Below are 16,426 nucleotides of genomic sequence, written 5' to 3' on the forward strand. Positions count from 1 at the left end.
AACTCGCATGTGGTGTCAGATGTGCAGGCAGTCTCAACCTCTGACCTTATAGTTGGTAGTTCACTCTTCACGAAGGAAGAGCTAAAGAGAGATATCACACCCATTAGGGTGGCCATCATCCAAAAACAGACAATAACAAGAGTTGGCGAGGATGTGAAGTCAGAAGACTTGTGCATGGCTGGTGGGAATGGAAAATGGGGCGGCCACTGTGGAAAACAGCTTGGTGGCTCCTCAAACAATGAAATACAATTACCATATGAATTGCATAAAATTATCACATAGAATGACCACAGGACCCAGCAATGCCATTCCCAGGTATATACCCGAAGAACCTGAAAGCGGGGTCATGAAGCTCTAATATATCTGTGTTCACAGCAGCATCATCCACAATGGCCAAGAGGTGGAAACACCCCAAGTGTCCATCGGTGGGTCAAAGACAAACACAATGTGTCCACCCACACGCTGGAATATTCTTGTTCAGCCTCAGGAAGGAAGGCATCCTGCCACCTGCCACCTGCCACCATGTGGATGGACCCTGAGGATGCTGTGTGCAGGGACAGAAGCCAGACACAGAAGGACACATCCTGCACGACCCCACTCATAAAGGAGGTCCCTAGAGGAGTCCTGTTCACAGAGACAGAGAGTAGATGGTGGGAGCCAGGGCTAGGGCAGGGGGGTGAGGAGTCAGTGCTTCATGGGGACATAGCCTCAGTTTGGGGAGATGGAAAGTTCTGGAGACGGATGGTGGGGTGGCAGACAACATTCACAACGATGTGAATGTGCTTAATGTCAGTGAGCTGTGTACTTAGACATGGTTAAGGTGTCTTGTGTGTATTACTGAAAGAGAGGAAGGGAAAGAGGGAGGAGGAAGAAAGGAAAAGAAAGAAGAAGGGAGGGGAGGGATCAGGAGAGAGAGCAAGCAAGGAGGTACATAGGCCACAAACTGAAACAGGAGGTGGATAGCTGGAGGAGGTGAGGAGGAAGCCAGTAACCATGGGGAGCAGCAGGACACAGTTGATGCAGAAACATCCAGAATGTGGAGAGCCAGGAGCCAGATTCTGTGAACAAACAAGGAAACTCAGGAGGAGCCGGCCGCCTGCTGGCTGCGCCTCTGAGTCCCGCTGATCCCCGGGCTGGACCTGCACCAGTGCATTCGCGCCCCGGCACGACCCCCACGCGGCCTCCTCCAAGGGCCGAGAAACCTCATCCGGCAGTTGGCAGGCTTGGTGGAGGGCAGATAAAAATCAGGCTACAAAATCTGCCTTTGAACCAAGCAAGGCTTAGAAAGGCAGGGACTGTTTGGTCCAAACAACCTGACAGTGTCCCCGGGCACTTCCACAGAAGTGGCATTTTACTTAGACCCTGTGGTAGGTGGAAGAATAGCTCCAAAGGCATCCATGTCCTCGTCCCCGGGACCTTGGACGTGCTCGCCTCGCACATTGAAGGCACTTTGCCAGGGGGGCCAAACTGAGGCCCCTAAGGCAGGGGTGACCCTGGGTTCTTCAGAGGTGCAGTGTCCTCACGAGGTCCTCATAAGAGGGAGGCAGAGAGAGGGGCAGACCTCACGCTGCTGGCTGTGAGTATGGAAGAGTGGCCACAGGCCACGGATGTGGAAAAGGGGAGAGACGGGTCTCCTTGGGACCCCCGGGAGGAACCAGCCCTGCCCACACCTGGATGTAGCTCCGGGAGGCCCACATTGTTACAGCAGCAACAGGAATCTAATACGAGCTTTCTGTGGGCAGTGCTGACCCAGGAGAGAGGGTTGAGTGTTGATTCAGGACATTAGGCATCTTCATAGGAAAAACACGTTGAAAATGGGAACTGCCTTTCCCCCATGGTGCTCTACAGTCAGGTGGAAGGAATGCTGGTCATCAGAAGACCAAAATCCACATTCCAGCTTCAACCCAAGTAGTCTGTGACCCCCAGAAAGGTAAAATCTCTTCAGGCCTAATTATGGCCAATGATCGGCCTTGTCCCTTTAGTTCTCATTTCTTATAACGTGGGGTGGCAATATCGTTTTTGTCTTCCCAGATCACTTTCTTTGGGGAAGACTTACCCCAGGCGTGAGCCGCACGCACCTGGCCACCAGACCTACCAGTCACACTCTCATGCCCACCCCCTTTGGTGCCAGGTCCACACTGAACCCAGGCCTGCCAGTCACGATACCCACCTCTTCACTCCCATCAGTGATTGGTCCATGGCGTCATGCATGACTGAAGCAAGCCAATTGAGTTTCTTCCCTGAGTTTCAACTGTATGAAATTGCCCTTTTTTTAGACCAAAAACAACAGGACATGATCAATTTCATACAGTTCAACTAACAATAATAGGGGGGAATAGGGGGGAAGCATTCTTCCCAGTGGGGCTCCTAAACTGCCATAGGTAGGCTTGGGGCCACCTTGACTGTCAACAGGAAGGAGGATGAGATCAACACCCTGAAGGAAGAGATGTGGGGGGGCACACCCAGGGGCACGCTTCAAGGGACAAGACCGAGTGACCCAGCTCTGCCAGAGGCCAGGGCTTCTTCTGGATTGCCCAGGCAAAGGAGCCAATCTTTGCTTGAACTGGTTCAGGATGGGGTTGTCTCTCATAAGACCAAGCTTATGGCTCATCAACACACTAAAGCAGGGAGCAGTAACTTCTACTACACGGGCACTAAGGAAGATTCTCTTCACCCACCTCTTCAGCTCTGGTCAGACAAACACACTACAGTCAACACAATGTCAGGGTCATCGGAGTTCAGGGTCCCAGATGATGTCACCTCCCCATGTGTTGGGGTGCCTATTTCCCCAAGGCCTTTGTAGACTTGTGGACATGTAGCCCCAGCGGGCCTGTGGTCAGGAAACTCCCTCCTAAACTCCTCTTCCAGTCTGATTAGGGGCTTCCTAGAGGCAGCGGGAGTGATAGAGGGGCCTTCCGCTAGGACTTTGTGTCCTCACCAGCTGGCTCCTCTGCTGGTAACATCTTGATGGGACCATGTAAGCAGCCACCAAACAAAACACATCAACTAGTCGTAAGCTGCGGAGGCCTTTCTCGTCACTATCTGTCAGCCTTCTCCCACCCCGTCCTCCACGGCTCCCTTCTCTGGTGCTGCCCCTAGGAGAGTCCACAGCACCAGTGATCATTTATCTACCAGCAAGCCCCACATAGAAGTTTCCAGTTCATGTCTCTCTGGAGCTTCAGATGGGAATGGACATGGGACACTTCTGCACACAGCTCAGCTTGTCCCAAGTGCGAAGTGTATTACCCCAGCCAACCTGCTCACTCTTCCCTCTCCAGAGTCCTGGGGACTACCTCTCCCATCTGCTGATGCTCTAGACCAGCCCCCTCCCCCCCCCCCCAGTCTTCCTCTATCACTTCTCCATCTTCCTTCCCTTCCTTGCTGGTCACCTCCAAATCTGGCCACTCCACGTCCTTCCTCCTCTCCAGGGGTCCCCCCCACCCATTCCTGCTCCCATACCTTCACCCCTTCCCTGGGCTAGTGGTGTTCTTGCTAACTCCAGGCCTGCGTCAACCTACTCATTTTTTATACAACTAGAGATAGCTACCTAGACCATGGGATCTCACCCAGGGTGATTTTGCCTTCAGGGGACAGTGGGCAGATGTTTGGGGATGTTTGCGGCTGTCATGACTAGGGGCACTCTTGGCATTGAGGGGGTGGAAGTCGGAGATGCTGCTCAACTTCTTACAGCCCAGGATGCCCCACGTGTCCATAGTGCCAAGGGAGAGAGGCCCTGGTCTGCACACGTACAATGGCACTACTCCCTGGCCCTTCAGTAGCTCTTTACCACCCTCAGCACCAAGTTCAAAGTCTAGGTCCTCACCTGACTCTCTTCACCAGCCCTTGCTCCTAGCCATTCCATGTGTATTCTCCCAAAGGAATCCTGACACCTGCTATAACATGGAGGGACCCCGAGGACACTGTGCGCCACAGGACAGAAGGGCAGAAGCCAGACACGGACAAATCCTGCGTGACCCCACTCACAGGAGGTCCCTAGAGGAGTCCCATCCACAGAGACAGAGAGTAGATGTGGGAGCCAGGGGTGGGGCAGGGGGCAGGGAGTCCATGTTTCATGGGGACAGAGTCTCAGTGTGGGGAGATGGAAAGTTCTGGACACGGATGATGGGGGTGGCTGCACCACAGTGTGAGTGTGCCTGACGCCGCTGAGCTGTGCGCTCAGAGATGGTTACGATGGTGAGTTTTAGGTTGGGTGTACTCTATTGCAATAAAAAAAATCGCTAACAGAAATCGGAAGGGATGGATGGAGCAGAAGTTTGTGCCTGTCCTTGTGAGTGTGGATTCCAGAAGGGGGGTTCAGCGCTGGTGCAGTAAACGCTGGTGTGGAGTAGAAGGCGTAAAGCCATGGAGGCAACAGGGCTCCCTGGCTGGGAAGTGATTATGAAGTACTCCATGGACACGTGCAGGTTAGAGAATCTTCTAGACCCCTGTCAACTCCTCGAGGACAGACGTGCACCTTCTGCCTTGCTCTCATGTCCTGGTAAAGCCTGTGCAAATCGTTGGCACAGACAGGGCATTTGTTGCTTCAGTGAAAAGCTAACAATTTTACCAACAAGTGAGCTATCAGTATGCCTATATTAGCTTTGCAAAAAGTTGGCTAAAGACCTCTAAGGAGCAACCTCTTTGCATCGCTGTATGTTCCACTTAATGACGTAACATTGAGAGACAAAAGCTGAAGGCTGGATTGATCATGGGCTAATTACCAGTTTCCAGTCATAAAGTCAAGTCGATTTAAAACTCAACTTTCTCAAAGCACCCGTGTTTCTTGTTTTTTTTCAATATATGAAGTTTATTGTCAAATTGATTTCCATACAACACCCAGTGCTCATCCCAAAAGGTGCCCTCCTCAATACCCATCACCCACCCTCCCCTCCCTCCCACCCCCCATCAACCCTCAGTTTGTTCTCAGTTTTGAAGAGTCTCTTATGCTTTGGCTCTCTCCCACTCTAACCTCTTTTTTTTTTCCCTCCCCCTCCCCCATGGGTTTCTGTTAAGTTTCTCTGGATCCACATAAGAGTGAAAACATATGGTATCTGTCTTTCTCTGTATGGCTTATTTCACTTAGCATCACACTCTCCAGTTCCATCCACGTTGCTACAAAGGGCCATATTTCGTTCTTTCTCATTGCCACGTAGTACTCCATTGTGTATATAAACCACAATTTCTTTATCCATTCATCAGTTGATGGACATTTAGGCTCTTTCCACAATTTGGCTATTGTTGAGAGTGCTGCTATAAACATTGGGGTACAAATGCCCCTATGCATCAGTACTCCTGTATCCCTTGGGTAAATTCCTAGTAGGGCTACTGCTGGGTCATAGGGTAGGTCTATTTTTAATTTTCTTTTTTTTTTTAATTTTTTTTTTCAACGTTTATTTATTTTTGGGACAGAGAGAGACAGAGCATGAACGGGGGAGGGGCAGAGAGAGAGGAAGACACAGAATCGGAAACAGGCTCCAGGCTGTGAGCCATCAGCCCAGAGCCCGACGCGGGGCTCGAACTCACGGACCGCGAGATCGTGACCTGGCTGAAGTCGGACGCTTAACCGACTGCGCCACCCAGGCGCCCCTATTTTTAATTTTCTGAGGAACCTCCACACTGTTTTCCAGATTGGCCGCACCAATTTGCATTCCCACCAACAGTGCAAGAGGGTTCCCGTTTCTCCGCATCCTCTCCAGCATCTATAGTCTCCTGATTTGTTCATTTTGGCCACTCTGACTGGCGTGAGGTGATATCTGAGTGTGGTTTTGATTTGTATTTCCCTGATGAGGAGCGACGTTGAGCCTCTTTTCATGAAAGCACCCGTATTTCTAAATTGAAGTAGAGTTCGGACCAACACGTGAAGTTCATTTAGGACTTAAAAAAAATGTCAGCCCCAAACCGAATCTGCCTACGTCGATTATCTTTCCCTTTCCCTTTTCACTCAGATACAATGGAGACAACCTGTCTCAGACAAATGGGCAGTTTACTTAGGGAAAGGTAAAGGGATGGGAGGCTCCAGAAGATCCTTCATGCCCTTAATCTCAGACTACAAAATATCTTCTAGAGTTTGTTTTATTTTTGTTTTTTTTTTTTTGTTTTTTTGTGAAGATCGGGCTGGGAGAGAATGGACAACGAAAGCTGAGTGCAAAGAGGGAAGATAGCCGATTAAGAGAAATAAGAACCCAAGAAGGCGATTGCTGGCTCACGCGGTGACCTTGAGCTAAGAGAAAGCCCTGGACAGGATGAGGCATAGTTTATTATTTTTTTTTTTTTTTGAGAGAAACGTAGGAGGATAAGTTACCACCTGCGCTTGAGAGATACATGAGAACACCCCAGACAAATCTAAAGAATGACGGGGCGCCTGGGTGGCGCAGTCGGTTGAGCGTCCGACTTCAGCCAGGTCACGATCTCGCGCTCCGTGAGTTCGAGCCCCGCGTCGGGCCCTGGGCTGATGGCTCAGAGCCTGGAGCCTGTTTCCGATTCTGTGTCTCCCTCTCTCTCTGCCCCTCCCCCGTTCATGCTCTGTCTCTCTCTGTCCCAAAAAATAAATAAACGTTGGAAAAAAAAAAAATTAAAAAAAAAAAAAGCATGAGTGCAGTTGCAAAAGAAGAGAAATCCCCAGTCATGGGAATGACCAGTGGAAGCTTCAGGAAGGACTGACACCGGTTCCAAGATCTGAAGTGTGCACGGAGACAGAGGGAAGGAAGAGGCAGGGTGTCTAGAACATAGAGACCCAAATTGTGAGCTGTGAACACCAGCGTCTCCAAGCTGAGCCCGTGGCTCGCCCAGCATCCAGCTCGAGTACCTACCCCCCTGTCCCGACGTTCCCGGGCCCAGGCGGGAGGCGAGATGCCAGCCCCTCATCCCAACTCAGCAAGGATGGGGTGACACCGAGGAAGTCACCCCCATCTGGGGTGACCAAGTGTCTTAGGTCACCTGGAACTGTTCTAGTCATAACCTGGAGATCAGGACATCTGGGCACCTGCTCCCCCTCTGTCTTCATCTACCAGGAAGGGTCTGGAGCAATTCAGGGGCTCCCAAGGGGGTGCTGAGCACGACGCCAGGGCGGGAACAACTTGTTTCCAGCCCCCCGACGATGCCGGGGACAGCTTCAGCTTGGAGCCAACGTGTTCCTAATGTCACTCTTAACTCTTGTCAGTGACTGTTTTCAAAAAGGGCGTGAACTGTGGGTGCACAGCCTTCAGGGAGGGTACCCAGCCCAGTGCCTAGGGTGAAGGGATCGAGGGGCTGGCCTCAGGGGCAAAGTGCAAGGGTGCCCCCACAAACCTCAGTTCAAGGTAAATATTTTTACACAACATTTTAAACCTATAAACATTAACAGCAAGAAAACGAGCAACCAAATACCGATGTGGCACACAAAGACAGGACTTTGCACGTCCCCGACCACCTCTCTCTCCGCCCCCACTCCCAGCCCTGCTGGGTGCTGTGTTGGTTTGAAACTTCGATATTTTGCTCATCGGGAATTTCTCTGCGTTCATTGGTGTTTTCGTGATCGCATTGCAGCATCATTTCTCATGAACACTGACTGTTTTTTTGTCCCTTCAAATTTTGTGCCCAAGGTGAGTGTCCTGCCTGCCTTGCTTCGGCTGGGCCCCGAAGGGCAGTAACTACCTAACAATACTGGTTTTCTTCCCATGTATTTATTTATTGTCAGTGACCTCCTCTTTCTTGTTTTTTTTTTTTTTCAATGTTTGTTTACTTTGAGAGAGAGTGTGCTAGTGGGGGACGAGCAGAGAGAGAGGGGGACAGAGGATCCAAAGCAGGCTCTGCACTGACAGCAGCAAGCCTGATGTGGGGTTCGAACTCACGAACCCACAAGATCGTGACCTGAGTCAAAGTCAGACACTCAGCTGACTGAACCCCCCCCCCAGGTGCCCCTTTCTTATTTTCTATTTGTGTTGCAGTGACTACGTTTTCTTTTTAAAAGGGGAAAAAATTTTAATTTAAAAAAGTAGGCCATTTCAAGAAGATTTAATGAATATTTTCACGGTCTCCCTCCAGATAGGTGCCCTCCTCCAGTGACGCCACTCAGTCTTGTGGTTTTAATAACATCCCTGAATTCTACAAGCTCCTGGCCAGACTCCTCTTCTGAATTCTGGACTCAGGTCCAGCTGGCTGCTGGAGCCTCCTCCTGCTGGTGACCCAAGGTGACCCCGTGGGCCCTCCCCTCCTGGTATTCACACCCCTGGGCAGTCTCGCCCCCTGAGTTTGTGTGGCTTGCTTCTACCCATTGGAACGCAGCAGAGCCAATGGGCCATCCCTGTCCTGAGTATATTGCGTTAGGTAAGACCCTGTATTGGCAGACTGGAGCTAACAACCCCCTTGCTGGCTTGATGAAGTATGTGGCCACCTAGGAGACCCCCAAATGGCCTGTAGGAACAGAGGGCGGCCACCAGCTGGCAGGCTGCCAAAGCCAGGCCCTCCGTGCTCGCCCATGACTTGAATGAGTTTGGAAGGTGGGTCCTTCCCCAGTCTGGCCTTCAGTTGAGAACACGGTCTTGTGTGACCCTGAGCACGGGGGCCGGCTCAGCCACGTCCAGATTCCGGACCCACAGAAACTGAGAGGTATTAAATGTGAGCTGGTTCAAGCCACCAAACTTGTGGTGACCACAGCCCAATGACTGGCAAGCTGCTCAGATCTGACGCACACCACACTGAAGCCTGTGGCTTCCCACGGCCTTCCCTGCCTCAGGCAGCACCTTCTGTGATCAACTGAGACCACATCTCCTAGGGTCAGCATGACATGTTTCCACAGCCTGGAAGTGCTGGCTGCCCCACCCCCAGAACATACCTAGCATTGGCCCACCTGTGCCGCACCTGCCTTGGTTAAACAGAGAACCACCCGGGCCTCATCACAGGGCTGGCAGCTTCCATCCTCAGCGGCTAAAACCTGACTCAGGCCATGTCCCACCTCTGCTCAATCCTCCCCGGGGCTTCCACTCAGGGCAAAATGCCTGGGAGACCCAGTCCCACCCATCCTCCCTCGTCTGTCCTCAGCTGTTCCTCCTTCCTCCCTCACTAGAGCCACGGAGCCTTCCCACTGCTCCTCAAACGTGCAGGACACAATCCTGCCCCGGGGCCTTTGCATCTGCTGTGCCTGCTGCCTGCCATGCTTATCTATATCCTCATGGCAGATGCTTCCACCCCCCTGCTGTATCTGTTTTCTCCTGGATTGTGCAGTCTGCACCCTTGGGAGTAGACTGCAGGATGGCGCTGAGCCTGGACTTCCGTGGGTCCCTTTGGGAGAAGCGGAAGTCAGGGAAAGAGCAAATGGACGTTCTCTTCATTCTTAACCCAATCCTGACCGAGAGAACCGCCGTCTCACCCCACACTCTGGCCTCACGGCTCCAGGGGGCACAGCTTGGTGTCAACGGCTGGGACGTCACTCCTCAGCACAGTGTGCCAGAGCAGTGGACCAAGGCTTCAAGGGCTGCCACGAGAGGCGTCGTCTCGGGGGCCGTTTGCCGCGACGATGCTCACGCACCACTGCACAGATGCAGGCCCGGAAGCGGCTCTCCCGGCCCCGGCCAACACCCTGACGGCAACATCATGAGAGGCCCCGAGCCCAGACCACCTGGATGAATCACCCCCAGATCCCGCCCCACGGAAACCGTGGCATGATAAACTGATAAACGTTTGTTGTCAGTAAACCTTACCCCCAACATGGGGCTCGAACTCCTGACTCCAAGATCAAGAGTCACAGTCTCCACCAACTGAGCCTACCAGGTGCCTCTAATAAATGTTTTAATCTGCTAACATCCGAAATAATTTGCTATGCATCATCCGCTCACTCATTTATACGCAGGTTCCAGACCCCACCCGGTGTTCTGTTCCCTTCCAGGCACCACACTTTACTATCGGGGGCCCATCTGGCCCCTTCTCTCCACCTCTTCCAGGCCCCCCACCCTTTCTGTAGCGGCCAGGTGCCCGCCGCCGATCTCCCCTCGCCCCCAGTGGCCACCTGTGCCCCGTCAGTTGGGGTGCTGATCCAGCGTCTGCAAGGGCAAAAGAGCACCGGAGTTCACTGTCTGCCCAGGAAAACCCTGACTTCGCCTCTGCTTCGACCCTCCCCACTGCCCCCACCCCACCCCAGCCCCCTGTGAAAGCCCATCTTTCCCCTGATCCCATGTGATGCTGGCCCCCCTCCCATCCCGCCCGGCTGCACGGCCCAAGGCCTGCTGCTGGAACAGGCCCCCCTTGCCCGCCCTCCAGCCTCTCCTGTTTCTCCCGCCTCTCTGCGGGCTCGCCAGGAGACCTCCCCCGCCTGCTGCCCCCACTCCATGAAATAAATCATTCAGCAAGCCTACAGGAAATTTAATAAGCTCGGCCTCTTTTTTTCCTTTCTGTCTGTGGACTTTTTGTTAGGTTTTCATGGGAAGAGGTGTTTGTGAGAAAACTGTTTGCGGTGATGATATCATGTGTTCCCTTAGCTTTAGTAACATGCACAGAGGAACACGGAGTTGGGGACCCCTCAGGGCGCCGGGCGGGGTTGCTGATATACACGGGTGATACCCGGGAAAACAGATAAAGATTCAAAGATTCAAGAAACAAACCTCCAGCCACCTACAACTTGTATAATTTAAAATTAACACAGGTCTGGGGCACCTGGGTGGCTCGGTTGGTTGGGCATCCAACTCTGGATTTTAGCTCGGGTCATGAATGATCTCACAGTTTGTGGGTTTGAGTTGGGCTCTGGGTTGACAGTGCAGAGCCTGCTTGGGATTCTCTCTCTCCCTCTCTCTCTGTCCCTCCCCTGCTCGTGTGCACACACTCTCAAAATAAATAAGTAAAATGAAAATTTAAAAAGTAAGATTAATGCAGGTCCTAAATGCCATGGGGGCTCTCAGACTGGAGCCCATAACGGAAAAAGCACATTCATGGGAAAACTGGGAAACATTAACGAGGTTGGCTGAAAGTGCTGTGCCCACATTAATTTTCTGGTCTGCATCTTTGCACTGTGGTTACATGAGGGGAAGCTGGTCCAGCGTGTGCGGGGACCTGCCATGCCATCTTTGCAAGTAAAATTGTTCCAAAATCATTGATTTTATTTTTTTAATGTTTTTAAATTTTATCCTGTGTAAAAAAATTTTTTTAATGTTTATTTATTTTGAAAGATAGAGGATGAGCAGGGAAGGGGCAGAGAGAGGGGGAGAGGGAATCCCAAATAGGCTCCCCGACATCAGCAATGAACCCAACACAGGGCTAGAACTCATGAACTGTGAGATCATGACCTGAGCTGAAATCAAGAGTCGGCCACTTAACTGACTGAGCCACCTGGGCGCAAGAGAGAGGGAGTGCAAGTGGGGGAGGGGCAGAGAGCGAGGGAGAGAGAATCAGAATCCTAAGCAGGCTCCATGCCGTCAGCAGAGAGCCTGACGTGGGGCTCAAACTCACAAACTGTGCAATCATGACCTGAGCCGGAGTCCAATGCTCAACCGAACTGAGCCACCAGGTGCCCCCCCCAAATCATTGATTTTAATTAATAGAGGTAGAGTAGGAAAAACAAAGCCTTATCCAGGTATGAGCCAGCAGCCCAGAATATATTATCCTTTGCATTAATTTTAGAGCCATGAATGTTAAAATACATAGCTGGGGACAGCTGTGTCCCATCTCTACTCACGTGGACAAGGAGAGGAGCAGCCATGAGCAGAAAGGTCACGCCTGCCACCAGTTTATAGATGAAGAAACTGAGGCTTGGAGAGACTCCCTCTCTCTGCCTCTGTCTCTCTGCCTCCCCTCCTCCTCTTCCTCACACACACGGTTCTTTTGATCCCAGCGATGTCCCCCACTTCGCTGGTGGCTTCTCTATCGCGAAATGGGCCCCTGCCACCCCAGGACCCTGCTGTCCAGGTACAGCAGGTGAGCCTCCAAGATGGGGTTCTCAGCTCCCCATGCGCCAGCCACACCCCTCGGTAAGAGTCATGCGTCCCAGAAGCACACGGCGGCCCCCACACGCACCTTGCCTGTAGCGCATGGATGACGAGGCCCAGACACAGGCATCTGCTTCCTCTGCCTCTGTTCCCCTCCAGGACGGGCAGGGCTCACCCGGCCGCGGTCAGAGGAGCGCCCGCCTCTGCCCGGTCCCTCCCGGGTTCCTCCCAGTCCCTCCCAGGGCATCAGACTCTCCCCCCACAGCAGTGATCGCAGTGATCACGGGAGGGGGATGCTCTGTCTTCAGGCCACACTCAGAGCAGGCTGTTCCGAATAGGAGTTCCCAGCCTTAGCGGAAGGCCGCTCACCACACTGCCGACCCTCCAAACCCCGCCCTGCACACGGAGTGAACTTGGGGCCACATGCACGTCAAGGACGGGGCTCAAAGCCGGGATGGGCTGCGGGCTTCACTGGCTTCAGTCCACGCACCGCGGTCAGATCAGTGCCTACGTCTGACGTCTTGTGTGCGAGGGCCGCGTGCCGCCACGTCTCCTGGGGACCGCCGTGGCCTGGCTCTCCGATCCACGCGAGCCGCGGTGGCCGCCATCCCCGTGCTCCAGGCCGGGAGGCTAGTAAGGAGTTCACACGCGTGATGCCTCACACAACCGCGTACAAAATCAGACAGCATCTCCCAGTGCAATCACAAACACAACACAGACACACACAGGCTCACGTGCGTGGTCGCACACTGAGTGACACAGCCACGCACAGCCACCCCACAAACACTCCGGGACACAACTACACACGGTCACGCGTGACTGTACATCCTCACACAGCCACACAAGAGCACACACTGTTGCCATACAGCCACACGCGACTACACAACCTCACACACGAGGTGGCAGTGACACAGACGCACAGTCTCACACAGCACCCCAGTCAGGCCTGCGGGCAGGTGGCATGGGCTCTGGGTCCACGGCCACGCGCAGAACCTGAGTCCACTCACCTGCAGGGTTCCCAAGGCTGTCCCTGCACGTGGCAATGAGGCTTGTGTTTAATGTGAACACACAGTCCCCCAAAGCCCACACCTTCCCCCGTGGGGTCCAGGGAGCCTGCGAACCCTGAGATGTGGCCCCTGTGGCCCGGCCACCCTCAGCCATTTCAGGGGCAAAGCGAGTACTTCTGACCGGACCGCAGAACTCCAGTGACAGCCTGCCCTTGGTGCCAGGGTGGCTTTCCTGCCACACAGAACTGAACCCGTGAGACCCCTCCTGCCACAAACAGAACCCTCACCCCTTCAGACCACACCCTTCCTAACGTGGCCCCAGTACCCTTGTCGTTTGTCACTTCCAGGGAACTCAGATGCTGACCGGAGGGAGGGCCGGGCGCCCCACAGCCCTCACTGCCTCTGTCCCGGGTCCCTCCCGCACTCCCCTCCGCCCCGGGCTCCAGCCTTGCGTGAACGGAGGGCGGGAAACGGCGCCCTTGGCTGCCGGGACACGCAGTGCAACTGGCCTCGTCGCCGCCGCCGCGACCCCCGGGCCTCCCCTCCCCGCCACCTGTCCAGCCGGCTCCGCAGCGGCTCTGCCCCACCTGCCGCGCGCAGTGCCGCCCCGGGGGCCACCGCGCAGAGGGGCCGTCCCAGCCCTTCCAGGCACCCAGACTCACCGAGCCGCGGAGCCGCGCAGGGGCTGAGGCCGCGCCAGAGCCGCCACCACCGCCGGCCAGCGGAGCCCAGCGAGCCGCCAGCACCAGGGAGTCGGGGCGGGGCGGGGGGGGGGGGGGGGGGGGGGCGCGGCCTCCCTCCTCCCCCTCCTCCCCCTCGGGCGCAGGTGGAGGGTGAGGCCAGGGGCGGGCGAGTCCAGGACGGGGCCTGGGTGGGGGGGTCTCGGGGAAGGGGTGTGTGAGTAACTGCCGTAGTTTAAAAAACCAACTCGGTTTCAGAAGTTTCAGATTTACGGAAGAGCTGTGGAGAGCGCCAATTACTCTGCACTCCGTTTTCTCCGTGAGTGACACGCCATCACAATTAACGAACCGATAGTGACACATTGTTAGTTAGCGAACATCCGCACTTTATTCAGATTCTGGCCCAGGTCCCCCAGGCTGAGGCACTTTCTCAGGCCCCTCGATTCTGAAGCCGTGGGCAGTCAGGAAAGGGCTGGTCAGGACGGGGGGGAGGGGGGCGTTTGTCGTGGCCAGGCTGGGGCAGGGGCCTGGCCTCAGTTTTGACACGCTTGCCACAGCCACGCTGGGACCCCGGCCTCCCCACCTGCTTGCTTCTCCCTCACCGGCCCTGGGGGAACACATATTCATCTCTGCTCAGGACACTCGGGGGATATTTTCTGAATTGTCTCCAGGGACCAGCTGTCTTACTACCATTGGTGGCATCGTCTTTCGTGTCCTAAGTGGTGACTGACTTTTGTGGGAAACGCCATAAGCCATGGGGAGCCAAGCATGGTGCTAGAGGGAGAGCAATCCTCCGGGTCCCGGCTGCCTGCAGCATGGTCCCGTTTCCTGAGCACATGCAGGGAGGCCCTGGAGAAGCAGCCGTCACACCACTGGCAGAAGCAACAGCTACAGCCCCAGAGGGAGCATAGGGGCATGACCGAGGTCACTCCTCCAGCATGTAAGCCAAGACTGCAGACCTGGGCTCTTCCCACTGCTGCACCTGTCCTTGAGCTACGACAGCTGTGGGGGGAGGGGTCTCCCTCCCCTCCCCCCACCAGGACAGGTGCCACACTATGCCCTTTCTAGGACTCTTGCCCCCTCACCTTCTGGTGACACCGGCCATGCCTTCCCCATGGGGCCAAGAGACCCCTGCCCCTCTCCTGCCCTCCCAGCAGCCATGCTGATCTCCCCACTACAGGCCTCACCTGTCTCCTCCAAGTTCCCTTCCCAAAGACAAAGACAGGTGTGGACTCGTGTCCTGTCGCTCCTCTCCAGGGTCAGCCACCTGGGGCAGAGTGGGGTCTGAGCCTCGCACGTGAATCCCCGGTGGAGTCGGGGGCCTGGCACACAGCAGGCGCTCAATGAAGGCTGATGGAATGAACGAGTCGTGGAAACCAAACAAGCTCTGGGGCTTTAGTGGAAGAACACTGCTGTCCTCACGGCCCCGAGCCAACTACAGAGCCCGCACTCCAGCACCGAGCCGAGCCCCGCCACAGGGCAGGAGCACTGTCCCCCCTGCGCCCACCCGCAGCTCTGCGCGTGGGGCCCTCCCTGCCCTCACGAAGGACGCTGGGCCCCCGGCCCCCGCGGCCTGGCCGAGACCACTGAGCACCCGGTGGCGGGACCATCTCGGAGGAGCGACATGTCTCTGCTGCGTCTCCGCCAGTCCCGCGCAGCCAAGTGGACCGGCCTCGGGAGCCTCGCCTTCTCTCCCTGCAGCAGAGCAGAGGCACCGCTCACACCGTGGGCGGCACAGCCGGGGGTGGGCCCGCCGCCCTTGGAAGATGCTGGCAAAGAAAGGGCTTCACTGTGTTGACTAGTTGAAAAATACCAAAAGGAGGCTATCACGTGACCTCTGAACACCGACTCGGAAGCCACATCTCTGTGTCCGTCAGCGCCCTGGCCACGGGCACGCCTGCCCGCCACGTGCTGTGACACTTGGGTTATGGCAGCAGGGCTGAGTTGTGGCAGGGACTGGGTGGCCTGGAAGACCCCAAACACGCTGGCTGGCTCTTCACAAAGTCCGCGGGGTGCGGATCCCCGCCACGCTGCTTAGATCACCGCGGACACGCGATGGCCCGGAACACGGGGTGGACTGAGCGCTGACTGGGCTTCCTTCGACTCTCCAGTGCCAGGAAATAGGACAGCAGCGCTGCTCGGCTCCAGTGGGCGGTGCGGACGCGCTCCCCGGGGCGGTGTGGCCATCCTCGCGGACCAGGCCACTCTCATCCTGCCGGGCCGGGCTCTGCCAGCTGCCACACTGTGGGAAACATGAGAGCCAAGCAACAACTATCAAAAGCTGTGTCAGGGCGCCTGGGGGGGGCTCAGTCGGTTGAATGCCCAACTCTGGTCATGATCTCGCGGCTCCTGGGTTCCAACCCCGCGGCGGGCTCTGTGCCGACAGCTCAGAGCCTGGAGTGGAGTGTGCTTAGGATTCTGTCTCTGTCTCTCTCTGTCCCTCCCCCAATCATGCTCTGTTTCCCTTCAAAAATACAGAAGGCAAAAACTGCAAATGGACACTTCAGGAACTAACAGCCGCCTTGAATTCCTTGATGTTTGTCAAACACAGAAGACAGAGAGAGATCCCGGCTCCTACACCGACGTACAAAATGGCTTAGAGTAAGGTGTGGGCCGACGTGCAAAGGGGGCCACTCAGGCCTGGCACCCCGGCCGCCCAGGGCTGCACCCCAGCTCCGGCCTCCGAGTCAGGGGCTCTCTGGGGTCGGCAGGTCCAGCTGGTCTCCCTCCCAGGTCACCTGTTTTTTTTAAGAGACACACAGAAACAGGTGGAAAACGTTTTCTTTTTTTTTTTGGAATAACCATTTCTTCTAGAGAAGCGTGGCTGACAAAGGCTGTGAGTCTGTCT

General features: G+C 55.2%; 1 protein-coding gene across 2 annotated transcripts in view; it reads right to left on the bottom strand.

Annotated features, from left to right (window-relative positions):
• Nucleotides 1-13,633, bottom strand: part of TMPRSS9 (transmembrane serine protease 9) — a 50,491-nt gene extending 36,858 nt beyond the window's left edge. For both annotated transcript variants that reach the window (XM_086699616.1, XM_086699615.1), the window contains exon 1: nt 13,561-13,633. The gene's annotated coding sequence lies outside the window, so the exon portion shown is untranslated. The remainder of the gene's footprint in view (nt 1-13,560) is intronic.
• Between the last annotated feature and the right edge of the window lie 2,793 nt (nt 13,634-16,426).

Source organism: Puma concolor, chromosome A2 (genome assembly GCF_028749965.1).
Source record: "Puma concolor isolate L17-30 chromosome A2, mPumCon1.1.hap2, whole genome shotgun sequence".
NCBI classification, from domain to species: domain Eukaryota; kingdom Metazoa; phylum Chordata; class Mammalia; order Carnivora; family Felidae; genus Puma; species Puma concolor.